Source organism: Myotis lucifugus, unplaced genomic scaffold, assembly GCF_000147115.1.
Source record: "Myotis lucifugus unplaced genomic scaffold, Myoluc2.0 scaffold_347, whole genome shotgun sequence".
Taxonomy (NCBI): Eukaryota; Metazoa; Chordata; class Mammalia; order Chiroptera; family Vespertilionidae; genus Myotis; species Myotis lucifugus.
Window position 1 is genome coordinate 709,215 of NW_005871395.1, and position 12,329 is coordinate 721,543.

General features: G+C 41.5%; 1 protein-coding gene across 1 annotated transcript in view; it reads right to left on the reverse strand.

Moving 5' to 3' along the window:
* Positions 1-12,329, reverse strand: part of SLC26A8 (solute carrier family 26 member 8) — an 81,228-nt gene that overhangs the window by 27,669 nt on the left and 41,230 nt on the right. The window lies entirely within an intron of this gene.

Consider the following 12,329-nt stretch of genomic DNA (forward strand, 5'->3'; position numbering starts at 1 on the left):
ATGCAGAGCTGCCCCTGTGTCAGTGCGTCCACAGAGGAGTCTGCTCAGCCACAAGCCAGGCTGATGGCTGCCAGTACAGCGGTGGTGGTGGGAGCCTCTCCTGCCTCCTCAGCAGCGCTAAGGATGTCTGACTACAGCTTAGGCCTGCTCCCCGCTGGCAAGTAGACATCCCTCGAGGGCTGCCAGGCTGCCAGAGGGATGTCTGACTGCCAGCTTAGGCCCAATCCCCTGGAGAGCGGGCCTAAGCCAGCAGGTGGTCACCCCCGAGGGGTCCCAGACTGCGAGCGAGAGGGCACAGGCCGGGCTGAGGGACCCCCCCCCAACCGAGTGCACAAATTTTTGTGCACTGGGCCTCTAGTTATGTATAACAGGATATTGTAAAAATTAAGTTTTATTAAAATTTTTATTAAAACATTTCTTACATACCATTATATTGGCTGAGCTGCAAAAATATTCGTTATGGGCCGCGAGTTTGACATGCTTGGTCTAGGTTTTCAAACTTTTTAAGAATCTTGTTGAGGTCTGCAAAAGCTTCTTTTAAACTTTTCATTGTTAATTTTGTTGGGGGTCCTTCTTTTCTCCTGCAGTTTCTTTTACTCTTGCCTATTCTTCCTGTTCCAGTTCCACCAATTCCTCATTAGCCAATTCCTCAGGAATTGCGTCTGCAAGCTCCTTAATGTCCCCCTCACCCACACCCAGGTTAAAATTTTTTGCCATCTCAACCACAGCCTTGTTGATTTTTACAACCTCCTTATCCTTGGCAAATACTTTGAAGTCATGGAAAAAAACTCTCCCTGCCCCCATTACTTTATTTATTTTGTTTGTTTGTTTGATTTAAATTTGGAAAAAACTCTGGAGTGTCTTCTTCCAGATGCCATTCATACACTCCTCAGTGACATCACCCTATACCCACGCAAGGTTCTTGATGCAGTCATAGATGTTGTGATCGTTCCAGAATTATATCAGTGTCTTCTCAGTATCTTTGTTAGTTGCAGCAATAGCCTGGGCCAAGGTCCTCCTCAGGTAGTAGGCCTTAAATGCTGCTATAACTCCTTGATCCATTGGATGAAAGAGGTGATGTTTGGAGGGAGAGACACCACTCTGATATTGGGATGAAGATCATCAATAAAAGGAGAATATTTGGGAGCATTACCAGCAACAAGGAAACTCTTGAAAGGTACATTATTCTCCAAACAGTACTTCCTCATTGTGCTGGCAAAGCCATTCAAGAGGGCATCTTAGAAGAGGAGCTGGGCCATCCGTGGGGTATTGCTCCTGCCGTATACACAGTGTGTGCTTATGATATGCTTGAAGGCCCTGGGGTTCTCACTGTGCCTGACCACAAAGGATTTCAACTTCTAGCCTGCAACATTGCCCCCAAGCAAGACTGTGATCCTGTCCTGAAAGGCCTTGAAACCCGGAATTGCTTTGCCTCCTTATGGATGGAAGTCCTTTCAGGCATCCATTTCCAGAATAGGGAGGTTTCATCCACATTGAATATTTGTTCTCTCAAGTAATTTTCCTCCACTATCAGCTTATCTAGAATTTCTATAAGTTCATCAGTTGCCTTTACACCAGCACTCACAGATTTACCGCTTACTTTCACATTACGTAATGAATCCTGAATCATTTGAACCACACAGAGCTAGTAGTAAATGCAGAACTAGAGTTGGGCCCAGTCTTTTCTTTCAACATCACAAACGAACTTTTTGCTGTGGCTGTGATCGCCATGGTGCTGAGAGGGACACACTTCTGTGTCTGGTCTTCAATCCAGGTCATTAGAAGTTTCTCCATGTTGGATATAGCCCTTCTCCAGTTTTGTTAGTCTTACTGCCTTCAGTGAAGTAGATCCTTTAACAGCTTCCATCATTTTGTTCTTGCTTTTCAAGATCATAGCTGTGGTGTAATGGGTCATGTCTGACTTGCGAGCAATCACCACCACTGATTTTCCACCTTCACAGTCCTTAAATCACTTTCAATTTTGTTTCCAGGTCAATCATTCAACATGGCCTCTTACTGACAACCTTAACAGTGGATTTTATATGCTTGGTGGCCACAATCAATGAAAACAACACAAGATTAAATCAAGCACAAAAGAAAATTATGCAATTAGAGATGTGGTAAACACAAGATGTATAGCACAGCATTCTGTTTTACAGCAAATGTTTTTTATAAGTAGAAAGAGTATACTCTAAAATAACAATAAAACATATAGAATAGAAAATACGTAAATGAGAAACAGTCGTTTATAATCATTATCAAATTTTATGTACTGTACTTAATTGTATGTGCTATCCTATATAATAAAAGGCTAATATGCAAATCGACCAAATGGCAGAACCATGGGTTGCTGTGATGCGCACTGATCACCAGGGGGCAGATGCTCAATGCAGGAGCTGCCCCCTGGTGATCATTACGCTCCCACAGAGGGAGTGCTGCTCAGCCAGAAGCTGGGCTCAAGGCTGGTGAGCACAGTGGTGGTGGTGGTGGGAGCCTCTCCAGCCTCTGCAGCAGTTGGACATCCCCCAAAGGCTCCTGGACTTGGAGAGGGCACAGGCTGGGCTGAGGGACCTCCCCCACCCTGAGTGCACGAGTTTCGTGCATCGGGCCTCTAGTACTTTCATATGACTGGCAGTGCAGTAGGTTTGTTTAAACCAGTGTCACCACAAACACATGAGTAATGCATTGCACTATGATGTTAGGATGGCTATGATGTCATTAGGTGATAGGAATTTTTCAGCTCCATTAGAACCTTATGGGACCACTGCCATATATGCAGTCTGTTGTTGAAATGTCATTATGTGACACATGACTAGTGAATTTTTTATTTCAGTTGTGCTTCACAGCCCCAGAACTACCTCTTCTTTCTTTTTTTCTATCTCTATTTTGATATTTTCATTTTATTCATCATTTTCTTGACTTTCTCCACTTTTTCCTTTAGTTCTTGAGGATCTTTAAGACAATTATTTTAAAGTCTTTGTCTGGTAGATCTGTCATTGGGTCTTTTTCAGAATAGCTTCTGTTGATTTACTTTTTCCATTGAATGGGGCATACTTCCTTTTTCTTTGTATGCCTTGTGATTTTTGTTGAACACTGGATATTTGAATATAATAATGTGGCAACTGTGGAAATCAGATTCTCCCCTGTCCCATGGTTTGCTGTTTTTGTTATTGTTTTGTTGTTGTTGTTATTGTAGGCTGTTGCTGTGCCAAGGATTAGCCTGAGTTATAAATGTAAGGTCTTGTTTGGTCTTTTCTGAATCATTTTTCTGGGCATGTGTAATTTTCTAATTTTTCCTGAATATGTGGGTTTGTGAGTGGGTGGTTTTTTTTATGTCCTAATTTTTCATGTCTGACTTCCAAAAGGGGGCACAAAAAAAGGAAAAGGAAAAGGAAAAAAGGGAGTTCTGGCCCTTTAGATCCCATGGAAGTCACTTCAGCCAGAGGGGGAGGGGCTTGCAACAATGCAATTTACCATCCAGGCCTTTTTCTGGAAATTGTAAGCCTTCAATAGGCTCTGGAGTTCCAAAATATAACTTAGGTGCTTCCTAAACATATAATTAATATTCAAAACCTCCCAAATGTCAGACAGATTCTGCCAGTGCGGTGGTTTAGGTGGAGGGATGGATTCCTGGTGCTTCTTACTTCATCTCCCAGAATCCTCTCTACCATTCTATTGTTTTGAAGTCACCAGAATTTTCAGACTAATTCATTTTGCTGGTAGTCCTGGTCACCTAATTCTACTAAGTCAATACATTGTTTCTATTAAGATCATATCATTAAAAAACATTGCCAAACACACATAACCATGATCAGAACTTTTCCCCAGGTATATCTCCTATCTTATTGTTAACTAGAAAACTCTCCTTGAGACAACAAGCTTTATTCTTTTCCAGTACTATCATCATATTGCTGACTAGAGAATGAATGAACATCCTAATTTTTATAAGAACAGATGCTTGTCTGTTTGTGTACAGGCTTAGTAATGTTGCCCAGATCATCTGTTAAGTCAGCTTCTTTGTGGTAAATTTTAGGCTATGATTTCTTAGGGGGTCAGGGTCTATGTTTGGGTTCCTTTTATATGTAAGCAATATAGTACCACTCACAAATGTTTGATCTTTTATTTTAAAAGTGTAAAATTTTCAAACATTTTCAAAAGAAAGGATAGTATAATGAATCCTGGTATACCCATCACTCACTTTCAACACAATTTATAACCAATCTTATTTTATTTTGAAGCAAATCCCAGGTATTATATAGGTTTAATTGTAAATATTTCAACATATCTCTCTAAAAGATGTACCCCCAAAATTGTTACAAATTTCTTAATATTATCAAACATATAATTAACATTCAAAATTTCCCAAATGTCTCATAAATATCTATTTTACATATTTAAATTAGAATCCAAATAAGGTCTATACACTAAAATTGGTTGCTAAGTCTCAAATCTCTTTTAAGTTATAGATTCCTTCTTCATATCTTTATTTTTCTTCCTTGCAAATTTTTTGTTAAAGAAACCTAGATGAACAAAATAGGTCCAGAGATGGAAGCATAGAACACACTGACAGATCTCAGAGGAAAGGAGACGGGGTGGGGAAGAGATTAACCAAATAACTTATATGCATACTAATGGTCCAGTGCATGAAATTCGTGCACATTAAAAGGGAATTAGAGGAAATATTTTAATATTGCTCTTTGCCCTTTCTCTATAATAGAAGTATCAGAGATGAAAGAAAATTAGTAAGATGTGTATGAAAATCTCCCTCCAGTCAGAGTCTGAGGTGCACCGCGGGACCCAGAGTCAAGTCCCCGCCCACCTGCACACGCCTCGAGAGACCCAGACCAGGCTGGCCCCACCCCTGTCAAGCCCCACAGGGCAGGGGGCGCAGCCTCAGGTCACCTGTCAAGCCGCACCAGGCAAGGGGCTCAGCCTCAGGTCCCCCGTCAAGCCCCGCTGGGCGGGGGGGCGCAGCCTCAGGTCCCCTGGCCTGGCGCCAGGACAGGGGGTGAGGCCTCAGTTCCCCGGCCCTGGTGCTGGGCAGGGAGCACAGCCTCAGGTCCCCCGGCCCCGGCGCGAGGGCATGAGGGCATGACGACCATTTGCATATTAGCTCTTTATTATATAGGATATGCATAGCCCATAGTCACAGACAACATTACTGTGAAGGCCTGGAGTGAGGCAGGAGCCAGATAGAGGCGGGCAAAGCGGGGATATCTGTAATACTCTCAACAATAAAAAGAATTATATTTTAAAGAAAGAAACCTGGCCATTGGTCCTCTTAGATTTCCCCACAATCTAGATTTTGCTGATTGTATTCTTGTGTTGTCATTTAACATATTCCTCTCTTCCTTATATTTCCTGTAAATTGGTAGTTAGCCCTTCAGGTTTGGTCAAATGTGGGATTTTTGGTGGGGGCAAAAATGCTTCACAGGAGAAACACAATGTCTAATTGTCTTTTTAAAGATATTTGACATATAACATTATATTAGTTTCAGGTGTACAACATAATGATTTGATATTTATAAATATTGTGAAATGATCACCACAATAAATCTAGTTAACATCTGTCATCACACATAGTTACAGTTTTTTTCTTGGGATGAGAACTTTTAAAATGAGCTCTCTTAGCAACTTTCAAATATGTAATACAGTGTTATTAACTACTAGGGGCCCGGTGCACGAAGATTTGTGCAATGGGGGGGCGGGGTAGAGGGGGGCGTCCCTCAGCCCAACCTGCACCTTCTCCAATCTGGAGCCCTCAGGGGAGCCCTCTCAAATCCGGGAGTTTCTGTCTGTCTTTGCAATCATATGAGCAAATTGTCTGAGACCCCCAACCCAGTTTAGTTTGTTGCTCACAGAATAATAGAGGCATTTTTTTTCTTTGCTCCATTGGTGGAGACTTCCTGGAACTTTTAGGATATCTTCCCTTTAATTTTTCATAGACACTCTGATTTTACTTATGTCTCTCACCTTTGCTTTCCCTCCATCCCCAACCACAACAGTAACTTGCTCCAGGCTCACTTTGCTCTAGTGCAGCGGTTCTCAGCCTGTGGGTTGCGACCCCTTTGGGGGTCAAACGACCCTTTCACAGGGGTTGCCTAAATACATCCGGCATATCAGATATTTACATTACGACTCATAACAGTAGCAAAATTACAGTTATGAAGTAGCAATGAAAATAATTTTATGGTTGGGGATCACCACAACATGAGGAACTGTATTAAAGGGTCGCGGCATTAGGAAGGTTGAGAGCCACTGCTCTAGTGTCTAGGACAGTGATGGCGAACCTTTTGAGCTCGGCGTGTCAGCATTTTGAAAAACCCTAACTTAACTCTGGTGCCGTGTCACATATAGAAATTTTTTGATATTTGCAACCATAGTAAAACAAAGATTTATATTTTTGATATTTATTTTATATATTTAAATGCCATTTAACAAAGAAAAATCAACCAAAAAAATGAGTTCGCGTTTCACCTCTGACACGCGTGTCATAGTTTTGCCATCACTGGTCTAGGAGATCTGTCTGCCACCAGAACTACGATTCCCAGCATTCCTGGTGCTCCCTGTGCTCTGGGCTTCCGCTTCTGGCCCTGGGGCTGCCACCAAAACTACTATTCCCAGAATTCCTGGTGCTCCCCATGCTCTGGGTTTTCACCAACCGAAGGAGGCATGTCCCCCCAAGCCTCCAGCTCTCCTGCTCTGCTCTGTGTATGCAAATACCCGCCATCTTTGTCAGGTTAATTTGCATACTCACTCCTCATTGGCTGGTGGGCATGGCTTGTGAGCATAGCGGGGGATGGTTAATTTGCATGTTTCTCTTTTATTATCCTATATAATAAATATAGGATAATCACCATGCTGTATATCTCCATGACTTATTTATTGTATAACAAGTTTGTACCTTTTGACTGCTTTCACCCATTTCACCACTCCCCACCCCTCACTACCAGCAATTACCAATCTGTTCTCTGTATCTATAAGCTTAGTTGATTTTATTTTATTTTTTTTTAGATTCCACATATAAGTGAGATCATACAGTATTTGTCTTTCTCTGAGTTATTTCACTTAGCATAATGTTCTTAAGGTCTACCCATGTTGCAAATGGCAAGATTTCCTTCTTTTTATGGCTGAATAATATTCCATTATGTATATACTAGAGGCCCAATGCATGAAATTCGTGCAAGAGTAGGCCTTTCTTCCCCGGCTGCCAGCACTGGCTTCCCTCTGGCACCCAGGACCCAGGCTTCCCTCTGGCTGCCGGCAGGCACACAGAACCCAGGCTTCCCTCACAGCCCCAGCTTCATCCAGAAGGTTGTCCGGAAGGATGTCCAGTCTAATTAGCATATTACTCTTTTATTATTATAGACTAGAAGCCTGGTGCATGAAATTCGTGCACGGGAGGGTGGGTCCCTCAGCCCGGCCTGCACCCTCTTGCAATCCGGGACCACTGGCATCTAACCGCTAACCTACCTGCCTGCCTGATCACCCCTAACCACTCTGCCTGCCTGCCTGATGCCCCTAACTGCTCGCCTGCCTGCCTGATCACCCCTAACCACTTGCCTGCCTGCCTCATTGCCCCTAACCACTCACCTGCCTGCCTCATCGCCCTTAACTGCTCGTTTGCCTGCCTGGTCACCCCTAACTGCTCATCTGCGAGCATGATCACCCCTAACCACCTCTGCCTCGGCCCCCACTACCCCGGCTTCATCTGGAAGGACGTCTGGAAGTCGTTTGGCTGTCCGGTCTAATTAGCATATTACACTTTTATTATTATAAATACCACATTTTCTTTATCCATTCATCTATCAGTGGATACTTAGGTTGTTTTCATGTCTTGGCTATTGTAAATAATGCTGTAATGAACAGTGGTTTCATTTCCTTTGAATAAATACCCAGAGGTGGAATTGCATGATCATATGGTAATTCTATTTTTAATTTTTTTGAGAAACCTCCATTTCTACCATCAGTACAAAAGGGTTCCCTTTTCTCCATGTTTTCACCAATACTTGGGATTTCTTGTCTTTTTTATAATAGCCATTCTAACAGGCGTGATATTTCATTGTGGTTTTGATTCTCATCTCCCTAATGATTAATGATATTGAGTACCCTTTCATGTATCTATTTGCCATCTGTATGTCTTCTTCTCCTTTTTTTTTTTTTGTACGTCTTCATAGGACAAATTCAGATCCTCAGCCCACTTTTAAATAAAACTGATTTTTTTGCTATTGAGTTGCATGACCTCTTTATATATTTAGGATATTAACCCCTTACCAGGTATATGACTTGCAAATATTTGCTCACATCTGACAGGCTGCCTTTTTATTGTTTTGATGGCTTCATTTCTTGTGCAGAAGGTTTTTAGTTTGATGTAACCCCACTTGTTTATTTTTTCTTCTTTTGCCTTTCTTTTAAGAGTCAGATCCAAAAACATCATCACCAAGATCAATGTCAAGGAGCTTATTGCTTATGTTTTCTTCCAGGAGTTTTATGGTGTTAAATCTTAAGTTTAAGTCTTGATTCCACTTTGAGTTAATATTTGTGGTCCAGTTTCATTCTTTTGCATCTGGTTGTCAAGTGTTTCCAATATTATGTATTGAAGAGGCTGTCATTTCCCCATTGTACATTCTTAGATCTCTGTTGTAAATTAGTTGCTCATATATGCATAGGTTTATTTCTGAGCTCATTATTCTATTGCTTTGATCTATATGTCTGTTTTTATTTTGATACCATACTGTTTTGATTACTATAACTTTGCAATATAGTTTGAAAGCAGGACGTGTGATGCCTCCAGCTTTGTCTTCTTTCTCAAGATTGCTTTGGCTATTTGTGGGTCTTTTGAAATTCCATACAAATTTTAGGATTGTTTATTCTATTTCTGTGAAATATGGCATTGGAATTTTAATAAGGATTGCACTGAATGTGTAGATTGCTTTGGGTATATAGACATTTTAATAATATTAATTCTTCTAATCCATGAGCATGGAATTTCTTTTCATTTATTTGTGTCTTCTTCAATTTTTTTTGTCAGTGTCTTATAGTAGTTGTCAGTGTACAAGTCTTTCACCTCTTTGGTTAAATTTATTCTTAGTTATTTTATTCTTTTTGATGCAATTATAAATGGGATTGTTTTCTTAATTTCTCTGATAGGTTTTTAATTGTCTCTTTTTGTGATGTTAACAGATGATATGCTATTATCCTTTAATGATGTTATTCTAATTCTGTAATTCCTTCTCCCTTTATTGGATACTAGTAGCCCTGCACATGAATCAGTGCACCAGTAGCTCTCTATGGGGCTTGGCCACTCCACACCTGCTGCCCAGAGGCTCTCTGTGGCCCAGAGGCCCATCTGCGGCCAGGCGTGGAATGCTTGCCTAGTCGCCAGGGCAACGATGCAAGTGTCCCCCTTCCACCGGCTGCTTTGTGCCTGCTGTCCAGACCCTCTGTGGCTGGGGTGGAATGCTTGCCTCATCACCACGGCAACGAAGCAAGCATTCTGCCAGGCCACTCACACTGCCCACTCTCAGCAGCCACCCCACCCCCCGGGACTGGGGGACTCCAGTGGGGCTAAGAGGACTGGGCGCTGCCATCTTTGTGACGGAGTGATGGTTAATTTGCATATCATCCTTTTATTAGATAGGATAATTCTTCTAAAAGTGAAATGTTGCCCAGCTGGTGTGGCTCAGTGGTTGAGCATCAACCTGTGAACCAGGAGGTCATGATTTGATTCCCGGTCAGGCACATGCCCAGGTTGCAGGTCAGGCACATGCCCAGGTTGCAGACTCAATCCCTAGTGTGGGGCGTGCAGGAGGAAGCCAGTCAGTGATTCTCTCTTATCATTGATGTTTCTATCTCTCTCTCCCTCTCCCTTCGTCTCTGAAATCAATAAAAGTATATTTTAAATTAATTAATTAATTAAATAAAAGTGAAATGTCTTGTTATCAACTATTTGGACACCCAAAAGAGCAGTTCTTACAGGAAAAGCATGATAAGTTTCCTTTATTTAACAATTTCAAAATAACAAGTTGGTTCCATAGCATTTTCCAATGGTGAACAAACAAGTTATTCTTTTAGAATTTTTATGCATTTGTGAATTTAAGCATATTTTATGTATTTGGCCAGTTAAAGAGCATCAAAGCAATATGTAGATTCTATGCAATTCCTATCAAAATCCCAGTGACCAGACCAGGGAAGATTACAGCCCTACCATATCCATGAGCGACCCACTCAAGGGTCAGACTTGGTGAGCACCAAGGCCCCACTGATTTAAGGGTGTCTCATGCACAGCATCTCTTCCACCGTAGTCTCAGCTGGTCTGAACAGCCAATTAGCCCGGGGGTCAATTCTTTCTAGTGATGCTAAAAGCAATCAATACTCAACTACAACAGGATAGCATTCACAGCCCACCTAGAGTGCCCAGCTCAGGCCACTGGGCCCTACAGGACATCTGCTACACAAGGCCACTCTACCAATTCCAGGAGATGCAGCAGCTCTACCTAATACATACAAACAAACAGGGAAACAGCCAAACTATGGAGATAAAGAAACATGTTGCAAATTAAAGATCAGAAGAAATCTCTAGAAAAGAGCTAAATGAAATGGAAGCAAACAAACTACCAGATACTAAGTTCAAAACAATGGTTATAAGGATGCTCAAGGAACTTTGTGAGAACTTCAAGGAACTTAGTAAGAACATCAACAACACAAAAAAGGACCAGTCAGAAATGAAAGCTACACTCTTGTTGTGCAGAAGGTTTTTAGTTTGATGTAGTCCCACTTGTTTATTTTTTCTAAGAATAATTTACAGGGAATCAAGAGTAGGGTAGAGGACGCTGGGAATCAAATCAGCAATTTGGAATATGAGAAAGCAAAAAATACCCAATTAGAGGAGCAAAAAGAAAAGAGAATAAAAAATATGAAGACAGTCTAAGGAGTATCTGGGACAATTTCAAGCATATCAACATTTACATCATGGGGGTACTGGAAGGAGAAGAGAGGGAACAAGAAATTGAAAACCTGTTTGAAAAAATAATGACAGAAAACTTCCCCTTCCTGGTGAAAGAAATAGACTTACAAGTCCAGAAAGCACAGAGAGTCCCAAACAAGAGGAACCCAAAGAGGCCCACACCAAGACACATCATAATTAAAATGCCAAAGGTTAAAGACAAAGAGAATTTTAAAAGCAGCAAGAGAAAAGCAGTTAGTTACCTACAAGGGAGCACCTATAAGACTGTCAGCTGATTTTTCAACAGAAACTTTGCAGGTCAGAAGGAAGTGGCAAAAAATATTCAAAGTGATAAAAAGCAAGGACCTACAACCAAGACTACTCTACCCAGCAAAGCTCTCATTTAGAATTGAGGGTCAGACAAAGAGCTTCACAGACAAGAAAAAGCCAAAGGTGTTCAACACCACCAAACCAGTATTAAATGAAATGTTGAAGGGTATTATTTAAGAAGAGGAATGAGGAGAAAGAGAAGGAGGGGGAGGGGGAGAAGAAAAATATGAATAATAAAATGGCAGCAAATACATATTTACCAACAATTGAATCTAAAAAATCAAAATAAACAAACAAGAAATCTAATGAACAAAATAAACTGGCAAATAAAACAGAATCAGAGGCATGGAAGCATGGAACAGACTGAGGAATCTCAGAGGGAAGCGGGAGGGGGGCAGGAAGAGATTAACCAAAGTTCTTACCTATGGACACAGACAATAGTGTGGTGAAGGCATGGGGTGGGGTGGGAACCAGGTAGATTGGGGTGGGGGGAAAAGGGGGGACATCTGTAATACTCTCAACAATAGAGGTTTTTTTAAAAAAGAAAAACTAAAATAAAAAAGATTGAAGAAATTATAATTTCCTAACAGAAGCAAGAGTGATACCCCATAGTCACTGGTAGGAATTATACTGCAAATTAATTGTGAGCCCATAAGAAACCTATCTGCCAGACTATTTGAGGAGAGCTTTCTACTCAGAGTAATACCATAAAGTTGCTCAAGGACACGGATTCAGTCCAAGTGGCTGAAGACAGAAGGAATGCTAATCAAGTGAGCACTGAGCCCCAGGAGGGAGGCAAGGAAAGTGGAGGCATCTCTTGTCTCCTCCTTGAGAGGCAATCAGATAGGTGTAGAGGTTGAGAGGGGCCATAATGCATTAGGGGAAAAAATGTGAGTCTCTGGTATTCCATGTATCCAACAATTTACTTGGGTATGGAGATCAGTTCAACTATGGGAAGAGAGTAGGAGGCTGACCAGAGAAGAAACAGGGGTTGCCTAGCCCTGCTTCTTTCATGAACCTCTATGTTCTAAAATGAACGTGAACTCAGCGACCC